We start from the raw sequence: 16,032 nt of genomic DNA on the forward strand, positions 1-16,032 counted from the left end.
AGATTGTGTCTCCAGTGCCTTTGTGATGTTTCCAGAAAGATCAGGCAGAGGTTATGAGCTTCGGTTTACCCGTCGTGGTTGCGTTGTAGCTACTACGTTGAATTGCTAAGCCGGAGTATGCGGGATCAAATCCCGTCCACGGCTGCCGCATATCGATGGGGGCGAAATGCAAAAACGCCCGTGCACCGCACGTTGGGTGCACGTTGAAGAACCCCAGATGGTCAAGGTTAATCCAGAATCCCCCACCACGGCGTACCTCATAATCATACCGTGGTTTTTACACGTAAAACCCCAGCACCTATAACTTAGAAGTTTTGATTTATGACAATTTCTAGTTCTCGGAATGATGTGCATCGATGCTGCTGCTAGATCAATTATATGGTAATAATTAAGGATTAAGAATCACACATACGTGTCCCTTGCGTGCTGTACACAAGGTATAATAATCAGACGAGGGAAGTATCAAAAAACACTAACGTACTGATGTCTAAATGGTGCGCATTAGAAAACCAAATAGGTAAAAAATTAATCGTCTACTCTTGTGGTGAGTCCCTTTTTTGATGCCTATCTTGTGTGCACGAAATAATGGTAAAAGCAGCGCGAACGGGACGGCAACACAAGACAGAAGTACACAGGACAGGCGCTGTGTCCCGTGTCTTGTGTTGCCGTTCTGATTGCGCTGATCCTACTATGAAGATCAACGAACTCGTCCAGTTTTAGGCAAGAAATGATGGTAGCTTGTCGAGGAATCCTCTACTTGAGGGATGCTCGGGGGATGGCAATTGAAAAAAATTACTTCCCGGGCAATTACTACTGTTAATGTTCATACTTCGCTTGATATCGTCCAAGTTTTAACATTCACTTCTGTGCTTGCAGACTTTGTTGCCATGTGCAATTACCTGGTTCTATTACGTATCTAATCTAAGAGATATTGTTTTTAGTCCGTTATCGATACCATAGTTTAACTAGAAACTTTTTGTACAAACATGGCAACAATGCTGGGCTTGCTTATGCTCCGGAGAACGCAAAGCCGCCATTCGAAGTGAAAGTCCTATCAAGTGCGAAGCTTGTAAATGAGCAACAAATGAAATGCCTTAAACATTTCTGTGATTGACAAATGAAGCTTAATGGCACAAAGCAACCCAGTGTATGTGTGTGTGTGTGTGTGTTTATTGTTTACTTTACTGTTTGTGTGTGTGTGTGTGTGTGAAAAACATATTACTTTACAACACGCTACAAGTCAGTGATACCAACGGCAGCTGGCAGGCGAAATTTCATAGAAGCCGAAAGGTATAATAAATACACACGTACACGCGCAGTCGCAGGCTGATAATGCTATCGGATGAGCAGCCCACTAAGGTATCATAACGAAATTGAAGCGCAGCGGGATACTTCACGTAATGCGCGAACGGTTTAATTCCGGCACGCTCTTTGCAGGAATGCCCGGCCATTGGGCAGTGGTGTCGCCAGATTTCACCCATAATCGCCCGCACTCTCTATAGACCCCTCTACACAACCGCACCTGTTACCTCGTTTCCCTTAATTTTTTTTTCCCCTCCGAGCTCTCGCACATGCCTGTCCCTCAGCCCTTCCTCTCTCACATACGTACACCTATCCACCGCAAGTACTTATGGATACATGGTTGCTTGCTTGAATGACAGGTTGATTTTCACGCGCCAAAGAGACACCCAGGCCACGAAAAACGTCCAAGTGGAAAGCTACATGTCGGGTATACTTCTGCCTTCGGCAGTGCAAACGATCATGCGTATTTGCTGTCCACTCCTGCTGACTACAAAATTTTTCGAATAACACTGAGTCTTTGCTACCTATTGTCAACACTAAATGTACATTTAAAGTGGTTAAGGCGACGAAATCACTTCTAGAGAAAACTGCTGTTCTTTGCATTCTCTGACTTCCCTTGTTTAATCACGCAGCTCCAACTTAGCCTCCAAAAACAGCTAAATAGAGTTTTATTTCTATGGATTTCATTATTCTGTAGATAAGAATAAGTAAGCTAAATGACAATACGAGGCGTCCTTCCTTTGAAGAAAATATTATTATTCTACGGCTATATATATATACTGAAAAGAAATGTCTATTCATAGGCTACACCGTCCAACCTGCTGAACTTGAATTCTGAAATCTTACGCGCCAAAATCACGATTTGATTATGAGGAGCGCCGTAGTGGGGACACAGGCGTATTTTTACATTTCGCCCCCACAGAAATACGGCCGCCACGGCCGGGATTTGATCCCGCGACCTCGTACTTAGCAGCGCAACACCATAGCCGCTAAGCCACCACGGCAGGTTCGTCCAACGTTACTAGAGTAGCTTCAGTTGTAAAACTCCCCGCCCGCGCGCTTACAGCCGCTGTCGCCACTTCTGTGACAGCCGCCAGAGGGCAACGCTGTTCCATCGGGCTCCACTGCAGACGCCTCGTCACAGCCTTGAGCTCGTGCGGACGGGCCGCCGTTGGTGCGTGTTTCACGCTCGCTGGCGTTCCCCTTGTCCGAATTAGTGAGACCACGAGAAAGCGATATCCACCTACAGCAATAAGATTTATCGCACCAGTTCGTTAATACTGAAAGAAGGGTAAACTGCACGAAAGGAAGAAACGCATACAGCGAAGCACAGAAGCTGCGTCTCTAAATGTCGTGTGTTTCTTCCTGTCGTCTTAACGTTTCGCGCAGTTTAGGCTCAGGAGCCTGAATATCTGGTCAAAGTGCGTGATTTTAGGATGATCTTCATCCCCACCGAAGCTTGTCACCACGCCAAAGAAGCGCTACAAAAAGAAAGATGAGGTCGGTCTTTGTACACAAAAGCCATACACACACAAAAGAAGCCGGATTTTTCATTCCGTCAATATACTTAATCAGCGAAGCTGAAACGTGCGGCCCCTGTGTTTAGCACTGGGTTAATTCCGAGGGTTCATTAAAGTACTTCTCAGTTATGAGGTTACACAATCGGCTGCGAGAGAGAACGACGTCACTGATGGTATGCCCGCAGTCCGCAATTGTCGCTTGCGTTCGATGTCTCGAGTTTGCTCGGCGGCGTGGTTAGCAGCCATCGCCTGCGATTTGCCGCTTGTGATTCTTCGAAATTAAATTTCTTAAAAATTAAATCTTTCCGTTACGTAAGACCATGAGTGGCTCATACTCCCTTAAGCAATGGCTCATACCCCCGTAAACGAGGCCTCTCCATTACGACAGAAGTGAATCGAAATTCTACGCTGGAAAGATGAACGGCCATGCAGCCAGCTGTGCAAGACGACGACGAACGCGGGAGCAGTGGCACGAGCGCGTGCCGTTAATTTCGCAGAGTGTTCCCGGTCTTCTTTCGTTCGGAGCGTCCACTTTGGGATTCAGCCACAGGGATGCATGCTTCGCTGTCGGAACATTCCTTACGGAATCTAGACGCATGCCCTGCTAAATTCCTTTCTTTTTGTTTTTACTATTAAATTAATTATTACTCATTCAATATGACCTTTCTGATTTTATTTAACAGGTAATTCTGCGCTATTCAATGCTATTTCAATAGCTATTAGGAAATTTATGCTCCATAATAATTTCGAATAATCCACCCATTTCTTGGCCAATGCCCCATCGTGGGTAGGAGCCACACGCATCACAGGCTACAACTACAACAACTGTTCCCGGTCGGCACGAGGAGTCGCTCTTTTTCACGCCGAGCGAAGCATCGCATTGCTGGGAGCACAGAAAAAGTGGTGCGCCAAACTGTTGACATCGTTCCGATAGCGGCCTATGCAGCCAGGTACACAGCACGTCGGCATCGTCAGCTGATATTCTTAAACTCGGCGAAGGCTACAGTTCCAAGGATGACATGCTTGCTGAAATTCGCCGTCAACGACGAACTACAGAATACACCAACGCTGCACCGCGTGCTTAGTACGGCCCGCCCGCGTAGCCGGCTAGTGAGGAAGTGAAGCCGGGCGCGACTGCAGCGCCACGAAGGCGCGGGCGGGTGGCGGTTCCGCGCAACGGCGCCGAGTTTTAAAACTGAAGCTAGTCTAGTAACGTTGGGTTCGTCTAAGTTGCTGTTGCATTCATTAGAATCCAGTTGACTGCGATACCGAGTTGATGGTTGGGAAGGCGATTCCATGGTAGAAAACTGATAATGCGCATTTTCAGTGCAATTACAAATCAATATCATTGACAAGCGTCGTTTGGAAGCTCGCGATAGAACCAACTCACGGAAGCCCCACTACGATACTTGGAGAACGAAAAAATTGTGCAGATTCAACGCACTGTGGGAATCGATGTACGCGAAGCTTTCTGTGCTGGATGCTTTGATTGACGATAATTAGCGGTGATGTTCACGGCTAAAGCGTGATTTCTTCAACGTTTAGGCTAACACGAGAGCGGTGAGTTGATGGTAAACGTTAGCTTGCGTGCAGCACTGCTGTTTGTCTGCGTAGTATACAGAACACAAAGGGAGAGGTGTTTGCTTGAGGCGTTGTTCTGCGCCATATTTTATAACCTCTGAGAGGGTTGAGCGTTGTCATCGCCTCACATGGCATATCGCATTGTGGCAGAAGTATTAAACTTGAAGTGGATTATGGGGCTGTACATGCCAAAGCCACACTTGGATTATGAGGCACGCCGTAGTGGCAGACTGCGGATTAACTTTGACGCCATGATGTCCTTTAAGGTTTCCCAAAATCTAAGTGCACGTGCATTTTCTATTTCGCCCCCGTCGGAATACGGCTGCCGCGATTGGGATCCAATCCACGACCTCTAGCAATGCCATAGCCGCAAAGCTGACACAGCGGGCACAGAAGAGTTGATTTGACGGTCGACCGCTTCCGTACTGTATCCTGCACCCTGCGGTGCGCTTTAATTAATGCGGCTCTGCTTCTGCACGCCCTGCATACGCTGCCCACTTGACATATTTGCATGGCGCTTATTTTGCAGAAATAGCAGCAACGTACTATACAGTACCTTGAACTTAAGCTTATCCTGTTTCCCCGCAACCACTGTCGTATAGTAGTGGGGTTTCCTTGCCTTCTCACTTCCTCCATCTCTTGTATGGGTTACAAAGACGGCGCCGAATAAAACAACACACGAAGAAGGGCGACACAGGGTGTCTCCCTTCTTCGTGTGTTGTTTTATTCGGCGCCGTCTTTGTAATCATGCTTAACCAACTAGCCCACCAGCACATGCTCAGTCTTGTATGGGAACTGCCTCTTTTCCTCCCTTTCCTTCTTCTCCTCCCTACAGTTCTGTCTGCGTCCCCTCTAGCCTCGCACTTCAGTAGAAAGGAAAGCGCTGCAGCTTCTGCAATGATTCCGAGGGGAGTCACCGATAATTACAGCTGTCCAGCGTCTAATGTGGCGACGGCCAGGGAGCTCCAGAGGGTATTGTGCCCATTCAACGCGGTGGGGTGAAAACGAGTTTCTCCCGTCGCCTTTCCTCTCTTACTCGCGCTTGTCATCTATATACACGCTCTGAACCACTCCTCGACGCGGTGTGCGCGACAGCAGCAGCAGTGGGAAAGTCGAAGGAAGAGGCAAAGAAAAACACCGAGGTGATTGGCACTATTCTCGAATTTCTGTAGTTACTTCATTGCCGACGAAGTCCTAGGAGCAAGTGTGGTACGGTGTTTACGCAGTCGCAGCCGAATTTAGAGTAAAATATATATATAGAGAGATAAGATAATGCAGAGAAAGGCAGGGAGGTTAACCAGAGGTAGTTCCGGTTGCTACCCTGCGCAGGGGGAAGGGTTAAGGGGGATAAAAAGAGAAACAGAGTGGAAGGGGGAGATAGAAAGAAAGAGAGACAAGCACGAACAAAGCGCGTACACTACAGAGCGGTAGGGGACGGCATTCTTAGAGTCTGTCGTGAAGCCCCGTAGACCGCAGGAATCTTAATAACGCGAGTAGGGCCTTCAACGCGGATGTTCTTTCGGAACATTGATCTAAAGCATTTAGTTCTGATAGTGGACGATTGTCCAACTGGTCCAGTGCTCTGCACATCACTTGTCTCTGAGCACTATAACGCGCGCAGACACAGATAATATGTGCGAGCGTCTCGTCGATGTTGCATGTGTCGCACGTGGGGCTGTTGGCCATTCCAATGAGGAAAGCATATGAGTTCGTAAAGGCAACGCCTAGCCACAGACGGTAGAGCATGGTCTGTTCACGTCGTGGTAACCCAGGCTGGGGGTGCATCCGTATGTCTGGAGACAACGAACGCAACCGACACATGGTGAAAACATTTGAGTCCCACAGGGGCAAAGTACAGTCACGGGACATCAATCGCAGCCGCAGCGTCTGTTCGCGAAAGCGGAATGAAGAGTCGTTGACAACTTTCATGCACAGATCGGGCGGCTTCGTCGGCGTGGTCGTTCCCGCTGATGTTACAATGTCCTGGAAGCCACTGAAAGATTATGTTGTGTCCCTTGTCATGGCTTTGATGATATATGTGCCGAATTTCTGAGGCCAGTTGTTCATTGGGTCCGTGGCGCATTGGGCTTCGTATGCACTGAAGGGCTGCCTTAGAGTCACTAAAGACTGTCCATTGTTGCGGCGGCTTCTGCTTAATGAAATCAAGTGCACCACGAAGCGCCGCGAGTTCTGCACCCGTCGACGTGGTCACACATGAAGTTCTTAATTTGATTTCCTCAGATTTTGCCGGAAGATGACTGCAGCAGCAGAGCTGTTCAGTTTTGCTGAACCATCTGTGTATACATGTACAGGCATATGTCCCGTCGCGTGAAGATGGACAATAAAATGTGAATGTCTCAGCTCTCTCGCATGTTTTTTCGCGAAGTCAGGTAAAGTTACGTTTCTGCAAGAATGTAATTACGCCTTTACTGTCCGCCAGTTTTCACGCAGATTTAACCGGGTAATCCAAGGAAGTCATAAATTAGGTAGCATGGTGGACTCGCGCACTACTTATGACATGCGAGCAACAATACGCGCCGCCGCGGCTCAGAAGCTGTGGCGCCTTGCTGCTGAGCAGGTTAGATGTCACCGTCCACGTTGCGCGGCATAGCCGTATTCCAACGAGAGTGGAATGCAAGAACGCTCGCCTACGAGCCTTGCGGTGCGCGATAGGGAAGCCCATGGACCGCCATTTTTCTAACGACGCCTTTTCATGTTTCATTCCTCTTGCTTCTCGTCATGAGCTCGGCGAAGCCACCCCCCGTTATCGCCGAAATCGGCCATTCTGCGAAACTGATGATATATACAAAATCAATAATACCGGAGCAAAAAAAAATATTATGTACAAAATATATGTGGTTGAAGTGTGGTCAAGCGAGAATAGGCCCGAGCGCTAAAAGAAAGAAAAAAGCCAGAACAGAGAAGCGCAAACAAGGCGAAAAGAATAAAAAAAAAGGAAGTGATATCTATTTATCCGCGGGCTTTACGACATGTTCATCAAACAGGTTTCCCGTCTGTGGAGCAGCCTATGAAGCTCTACAGCGCACACGGTCGTATAACTCACGCCACGTGAAGTGGTTGCGCGTTGCCAGAGGCTATGTGTGGTGGATATTTGACAGAGAGTGAATAAAAAAGAACGGAGAGAAAAAAAGCAACACTCAGGAGCGCAAAACCGTAAAATGCGTTTTACTAGCACCACGCAAACAAAAATATTATTAAATTTATATGTGACACATTACACACACGGACAGAATGACGACTTCTTAATAGCCAAACCAAACTAAATGGTAGCACAGTTGACCATTGTTGCTTAGTTGGCGAAAAGCTAGCTTAATATTTAAAGAATATAGAAAAAAAATGTGACACCAACAATAGAAACAACAGCAGCAGCTGCACGACGAAGACCGATAAAAAATAAGCATGCAATTATTAACGTTACTTGAATGAAATTACGATTCCAGTTGGCTTATGATTGCACGGTGCAGCCACCAGTGAAAATAATTTAGAGAACTCGAAGTTACAACAAAAGTTACCAGCCATCGCAAGTATATGGAAGTCGCAGTAATTCTTCGCCTGAAACTACAGATACCACGAGGCTAGTGCGCGTTCGATTTATACATCTATAAAATTAGGCAAGTTATAAAAATGTCACGTGAGACTGGTGCGCGAAACTTCTCAAAGTGTGTTGTCGAGATGTGAAAATCGGGGAACAAGAAGGAATGAAAGAACGAGGAGGATGGAAGTGACGAAACAACCAACAGGCAAAATGTGGCGAGCAATAAGCGTGCGTTTAACCCCTGCGAAAAGTGTTCTCCCCAGGGTACACAGCTGTGTGTGCGAAATATATTGAAGACAGGCCTGTATTGTGCGCGCTGATTCGCTCTTTACGCCACAACGGTGCAGAATTGTGGAAGATGCTTTCGAAGCAGCATGTTGCATGACGTGCATCACGCAGACGGCTTTGGTTCTAAGTTACGACTGTAGAGTGAAATACTCTGCGCATTTCCATCGAAATATATTTATGAATGAGCAACGAAATATCCACTACTTCAAGGAATGCACACTTCATGCTCCTCTTAAGGCACATTGCATTCAAAGAGAGGATCACGTGGATTCTTTTTTTTTTTTGCTTCACTGAATGGGACACTTCTTCGCACACTCCAATCATTTGCCATTATAAATTAGGACGACGTTCGAAAGAGGAATCGCAATAAAATTTTTGGTGAGAGAAGTTTAGCAACAACATCCTGACTTGGCATCACAATTTTGGTGCTAGCGACTTGATGCTATCTGGTACAGAAGAAATAGACCTGCATTGACATACAGATTCCGAGGTCAATGTAGAAGGAGGCACATGCAATTCACTTTTATAAAGCTTTACGCTAGCGCAAGAACCTTACGCTATATATATATATACACTGACCACAGAGCGGAACGGTGACAACGCGCCGTTCAATTATTTGTCATCGCTGTAAAGCGGCTTTAATGGATTGCACATTCCACGCGAATTCATGAACCCAGCGGTGCTCTGTGTGCTCCTTTTCGCCTCCTTCCGCATTTAGCGGATGGAAGAAATGATGCGAAAACACACACAAACATACACACATTCTCACTCACTCACTGCCTACGAAACGCTGCTGCATTTTATAGTGAAACAAACTTCAGTTCGCGAACTTTTCCACAGCACTACCACCAATGTGCCTCATCTAAATATAGCAAGTTTTGTCTCCAAATGTTGGTTGGGAAGAGTGCTATGAGGTAGGGTTGCGATTAACACACACACGCACACTGAAACTACTATCTTTCTGTATACCGACACAAGAATATGACACCTGGATACTATACGTACGCAACAGCAGGTAGAAAAAAGAAGGCTCATCCAGAGCCTCCTTTTTTCCACGACGTTTTCACTTGTGAGTGTGCTATACTGCTGTCAGAGCATTGACCATGAGAAGAACCTGAGCGTTTGTGCGCTCCACGAACGTAATCCAGAGACTAAGAAAATCAATGCAGAGTGACAACCGCGGACTGCGAGCGCGCGTATATATGGCGCACTCATAACGAACCAAGCGGAGGAGTTCCTCGGCGTGCAAGAGTAACTCAAACGGCTGCACAGACGACCGCGGCCCGCCAGCCCTGATTCACCGTCGGCAGGCTTTCCCGGAAAGTCTGAGCGAGGCCATTGCGAGGCGCGTTTCGGTCGCCTAATGAGGTCCACCTTTTCTGCAGGAACAAATGCGCAGAAGCTGGCCTGCCTGTCCAGGCGCAGAGCCACAGCTGCGCTAATGCGCCCGAACAGTACAAACACACATGCGAGCTACAGACGTTGCTTTCCCCGGCCCAGAAAAATCGCGACCAGCGCGACCGCGTTGTAGGTCAGGAGGCTACACGAAACAACTCACCATGATGAAATTTCCTTCCGGAGCTCTCCGAAAGCAAGGCAGATCACCAGATGGCTACGCATAGAACAGCCAATCACGGCTGACTCTGCAAAGAAAGAAAAGAGAAACACAATTTGGTAAAGGCAAACCACAGCACAGGTGTGGAAAACAAACAAGTCAGTCACTATGTCGGCGTTCGGAATGCCCGTAGTACTTTCCGAAGGCGCACTCAACAGTATAATTTCTCAAACAGACGACATTTTGCAACGACTTTTGAAAAAAAAAAATCAGATATTAATATCCTGGAACTCGGTGGGACCTATGTTCTAGAATAGTGGAGAAAACGATTAAGAACTTGGATAGGTTAAATAGAAGTTGCGCATCCATTGCAACAGTGGTTACAACGTTCGGTCACAGAATTTTCATCGCCAGGGGACATATGTTCAAGTTATTTTTCACCGATTAATATTCATTGTTATTAACATCCGACTCGGCGTGTGGTTGATGCTGGCGATAGCGCGAGCGCAGCTTCATGCGCGCCAATGACGACTGACAGAGAGAGTGGAAAATAATAAAAAAAAATGTTAGGAAATGCAGCCGCCCACAGATTCACGTGTTCCTGTTCGCGTAATCCAAGAACCATAGCGCTAGCACGAGATCTCCAACCCTTCCCTAAATATGGTGCAGATCCCACGCACTGTGGGAATAGAAGCTTTCCGTGCTGTTTGATTTGATTAACGATAATAAGCGTCAACGTTTAGTCCAACACGAGAGTGGTGAGCTGATGTTAAATGTTACCTTGCGTGCGCATTCCTGTTTGTCTGCGTAGTACACTGAACACACAGGGGGAGCTGTTTGCTTCAGGTGCTGTTGTACGCCATACTTAATAACCCCCGAGAAGATTGAGCATATTCATTGCCTCACATGGCACATCGCATCGGGCTGTGCGTGCCAAAATCACAAGGCACGCCGTAGTGGCGGACTCCGGATCAATTTTGGCACAGGGTGTTCGTTAACGTATCCCTAAATCTAAGTGCACGAGCGTTTTTTTATTCCGCCCTCGTTGAAATTCGGCTACCGCGGTTTGGGATCTGACCCGCGTCCTCGAGCAATGTCATAGACTCAGAGCTAGCGCGGCGGGCACGGAAGTGTTGATTTGACGTGCGACCGCTTCCGTAGTGTCGCCTGGACCCTGCGGTGTGCTTTGACTCTGCTTCTGCACGCACTGCGTAAGTTGTCCTCATGACATATTTACATTGTGTTTATTTTTCAATAGCAGCAACGTACTGTACCATACCTTGAACTTAAGCTTATCCTATTTCCCCGCTACCGCTGTCGGATAGTAGTGGGGTTTCCTTGCCTTCTCACGTCACTTCGTCCTTTCTGTTGTATCGGCACTGCCTATTTTCCTCCCTCTCCTTCTCCTCTCTACAGTTCTGTGTGCGTACCCATCTGGCCTCGCACGCTAGTAGAACGGTAAGCGCTGCAATTTCTGCAAATGCTTTTGCGGAGGGTCACGTATAATTACAGTTGCCAAGAGGCTAATGTGGCGACGCCCAGGGAGCTCCAGAGGGCATTGTACACATTCGACGCGGTGCAAAGGTACAAACGAGTTTCTCGCGTCGCCTTTCCGCTCTGCCAAGCTTCTGTCATGTATGCACACGGGGGCGAAATAGAAAACGCACGTGCACTTAAATTTTGGGACACGTTAAAGAACATCACGGTGTCAAAATTAATCCGGAATCCGCCACTACGGCTTGCCTCATAATCTGAGTGTGATTTTGGCACGTACAGCCCCATAATCCAATACCAGTTTCATACTTCTGCCTCAATGCGATGTGCCATGTGAGGCAATGACAACGCTCAACCCACTCAGAGGTTATAAAATATGGCGCACAACAACGCCTCAAGCAAACCCCTCTCCCTGTGTGTCCTGTGTACTACGCAGACAAACTGCAGTGGTGCACGCAAGGTAACGTTTAACATCAACTCACCACTCTCGTGTTAGCCGCCTAAACATTGAAGATATTAAGCTTTAGCCGTCAACGTCACCGCTAATTATCGTCAATCCAAACATCCAGCATGAAAAGCTTCGCTTACATCGATTCTCACAGTACGTGGGGTCTGCATAATTTTTTATTACTAATTTTTAACGTGATATTTAAGTCACAGACGCTGTGGTGCAAAATAAAACTCGCGACATCGTGCGCAGCAACAGTTGTTGCAAGCTACATTATGCCATAAAGTGAGCCATCTAAGCACACGGAAGTTAGCCACGAAACTGGTGGATTTTGCCTTGAGATCTGGGCGATTTGAATAGGCGAAATTGTAAACGAGCATTCGAGACAAAGGACCTTCGCATATCCAATCGAACACCGAAACTGTTACTTTCGATCAACTGAGGAGCTTGTAAGTTAGAAATAACAGGAATGCGGACGTATCTGGCGCACCATCATTAAGACAGTAATGAAACACAGGAAATGCACATGATCAGATGTTTAAGTAGCAATGTGTAATACTACCGCATCCACTGCGCATCGTTTTAAAGGTATGTGAGCATGGGAACACTCGCCAAGTAATGCACTGCTTCATTAAAATAGAGAAATCAAACTCGTAAGCTGCCTAGAGGTGAGGCATCCTTATAGTAAATATTTCGCCGTGAAAATAATTGATCAGAATTTAGCTACTCTATGTGTTCGCTCGGAAATTCCGTGATGCCACGGCTCCCCTGCAGAACAATGATTCGGCAGTGACCACATGCATCTGACTTTCTCCTTGTAAATTAGAATATGTGTTCAGTCCTCATCGCCTCACAGAAAAGCAGGTTCAGCAATTTCATACGGGGAGTTCTCGAATCGAATATCAATCAAATATCAAAGACTACTCAATTCGTATTCGAAATTTCAAACAATCGCAAAACATTTACTGAAATTCGAATCAATACCAGTCACCCGGAGGACTGAAGTGGTGTTTATTATTATTATGTTTTCGTTAAGTCGCGGTTCAATTAAAAGGAACGCTAACGAAAATTGCGCTCTTAGTAGTAGCGCTTCAGAATCATTAACTAGACTGAACGAAAGCAAGGGAAACGTTTCTGGTTAAATTAAATTTACAACACAGTTGCCGAATTGACTTCAGCTACGCTAAGTTGCGAGCGGCAACCTCATCGATGAGACGCCGTGAGATTGCACGCGCGTGCTAACATGGGCTGCGGTTGTAGGGGCCTGAATAAGCGCAGCGGCGGTCACCGAGCTACGGTCATCAGCTCGGGGAGTTGCTCCCTCATTCAGTGACCCCGGAGCCATAAACACATGTGAGGCGAGCAGCCCTTCACTCTTTCGACCCAGCACTACCGGCAATGGCGTCCGTTGCATCCAATCAATTGAGGGCCAGCATAGCAAGGCAAAGAGACAAGCTGTTCTTAACAAGGATCGAGTAATAATTTTGAATGATGCTCTGTAGAACTGTGGGTGCAAGCGGGCCTCACCTGAAGCGTGCCATAAAAAGTGCAGCTTACAGCCAACAGCGAAATCAAATAAGGCGATCAATGAAGATAGCTATACCAAATTAACTTTCGGAAGCCGCTTACGTTGTAGTGAGAAAAGTATAAAAATATACCAGTGAAAACCGCTTCATTCGTTTGCTTTATTAGTGCTCCCCCCCCTTTTTTTTCATCCTATCCACCTTCATTGACTCTCTATCAGTCGGTAAACTTTACTGGTCCAAAATCGGCAAAGTTTTCGGTCTCGGTTCTTAAGTTACTGTCAGTAGTGAGTTTTAAAAGGATTGCGATAGAAAGTTTAGAGAGTTAAGACCAGTTATACTGCTATATCGAATAGGGCTGTACAAGGTCTCACAGAACCATGAATAACATCAAAATCATAAGCAGCCATGGAACTGCGAGGTCACTGCTCATGCAAGGAGTGCAGACATTGAGCCACGCCAACAGATCGATAATGTGCGATCCTGACTCACTCTCCACTACTCCTCTTCGTTTTCGTGAACCTCAAAGCAAATTTTCAAGTAATTCATTTAATATTGGCTGAAACGTCGAAATACGATGCGCGCGATATTGAACCAAGCGGTCTAATAAAGAGTATTCTGAAATGTAAAAATTGTTTACATTTTGCTAACGACATTAAACACTCTAATGTGTGCAAGTGCGAGAACTGGTTTTCACTATGTATGTACGTATGTATGCGCGTACGTATGTATGGACGCCTCCTTTTTTTCTGTCTTCTTTTTTGCCAATTCTCGGTGAAAAAGTAGAAAGCGTTCGCTCGGGGCTCAGCATCTCACAAAAAAGTGTGGTTTCGTCGACTGAGATCGGGACGTGAGCACTTTGCTCTCATCATCCACTACAAGAACGCAAGGAGGGAATACAAACGCGGACAAATTTTACCATTGATAGGAAGGCACGCTTAACACAGAGCTTGCCGTTTCATTGTTTATAAAGGGCCAATCTGAAAAAATAGAGAGAGAGAGCAGCAAAGAGAGGAAAGGCAGGGAGGTCAACCAGACGAGCGTCCGGTTTGCTACCCTACACTGGGGGAAGGGAAAGGGGAACAGAAAGAAAGAAAGCGGGATAGAGGGAACACTGTGTGTGCACGCAGCGAAGTGCTTGGAAAAAAAAATTCTACTAAAGGAGCTAGGACCACTAAATCCCCCTTCGAAAAAGCCAGTATGGAGCATGAAAAGTTAAACTTATGGTCATATGTACGAAACACAGCAGAAACCTAAAAAAGAAAAAGAACTGCTGGCATAATTTAAAAACGGAAAAGCGTCACTTCATTCTAAGTCAGCAAGTGGACACGGACAAAGAATATCAATGAATATAAGACGCTGCAGCGCTTATTCTTAGATCTAGAGATGCGTCATGAGAAGCCCATATGTGACGCGGTTGGACATGTTCACGCTGTTAGACAAGCATATACGCTTGTCAGCTTGCAGAGGAACTCTAAGGTACAGATTTATTTTTCACTCGGATAGTAGAGTATGTATTGTCTAGTATGTTCCGGCGACTTTCTGTACTCTTCATAGGATTCTCTCAATCAAGGAGGATACGCGACATGACAAGGAAAGTGCAGAGGTCCACTGCCTGCCAATGGTGTTGACGCTCCCTCAAGGAGAACGACAAATGAGCACACAATGAATATGAACGCAACCTCTACACGCCTCTATACCTCTGAAAATGGATATGTGAAGTCGGTTCCTAAAAGTTTATTTGAAGCTGTAAGTGTGCTTGCACTCAACCACTGTCCGAGGCTGTTCAGCTTGTCGCGATTATATACTTACGCTATTTTACTACATTCAGAAAATCAGGGATTAACAGTCATCACACCAACATTTCATGATGTCAATTCATGAGCGCCGGCCAACCATGTGAGGATTGTTTTGCGATTTCGGCCCCAGCAGCTACTTTCTGCATTACTTAAACGGCTTAGTCTATAATAGCCGTTGCTGCATATAAGCAACGCTGCTTATCGGAAACTCATATGTACTCGATAACTTAGAGACGCGCTGTTCACCGAACGATCGCTGCTGTAGGCACAAACGGCAGTTCAGATTACCATTTGGCTAAAGGTCTCTTCGTTGCTGCCCGATCAGCAGTCGCCTCAAGTGGATGAGCAATGTTGTGTCGAAGCGTGTCGTAACTTCTTTCTTTTTTTTTTTTTGGCGCGCCCGCCATTGGCCGTGCAACGTATTTTTCCTTGCCTTAGTGAGCGACGTGCCCGTGGCTGTGCCACATCAAAGGGCGTTTGACGCCGAAAAAGATTGGCGGCCACTGTCGAGCGAGTACACACGTGGTAACGACGGCGAACGCGTCGGCGGTACACAGTCTCTCAGGCGGCCGCTTGTATAAAGAGGCTCGGCAAAAGCCCGTGGAGGACACTTGTACGCGCTTGCCTTCGCCGCTGCTGCCGCTGGTGGCATAAAAAGCAGCGCCGGAAACAAAACACGCCAGGCATAAAAACCCCCAGCAAGCGGGCCTCCCTTGGGCAGGTCCCCTTATGGGTTCTCGTTTCTTCCTTCTCCTCGCACGCCCCTCTCAGCTTTCCGGACCAGTATCCATAAACTGAGCCGATCTTATCAGTTCCCAGGGCAGGAGCCCGAGTCCACAATTCAGACAGCACGCAGCCACGCCGCCCTGGTGGCGAGTTTATGCATTGTATACATTAGCGGAAACCGCAACGGCTCCGGGGTTCGCTTTAAGACGCTCTCCGAGGATTTTACGATAAGGGTCGTGC

At 46.9% G+C, this 16,032-nt stretch overlaps 1 protein-coding gene across 3 annotated transcripts in view; it reads right to left on the reverse strand.

Moving 5' to 3' along the window:
* The window catches only part of zfh2 (Zn finger homeodomain 2), a 343,365-nt gene that overhangs the window by 121,959 nt on the left and 205,374 nt on the right, over positions 1–16,032 (reverse strand). For all 3 annotated transcript variants that reach the window (XM_065426701.2, XM_065426703.2, XM_065426702.2), the window contains one exon: positions 9,806–9,890. The gene's annotated coding sequence lies outside the window, so the exon portion shown is untranslated. The remainder of the gene's footprint in view (positions 1–9,805; positions 9,891–16,032) is intronic.

The sequence above is a fragment of the Dermacentor albipictus genome, chromosome 1 (genome assembly GCF_038994185.2).
Source record: "Dermacentor albipictus isolate Rhodes 1998 colony chromosome 1, USDA_Dalb.pri_finalv2, whole genome shotgun sequence".
NCBI classification, from domain to species: Eukaryota; Metazoa; Arthropoda; class Arachnida; order Ixodida; family Ixodidae; genus Dermacentor; species Dermacentor albipictus.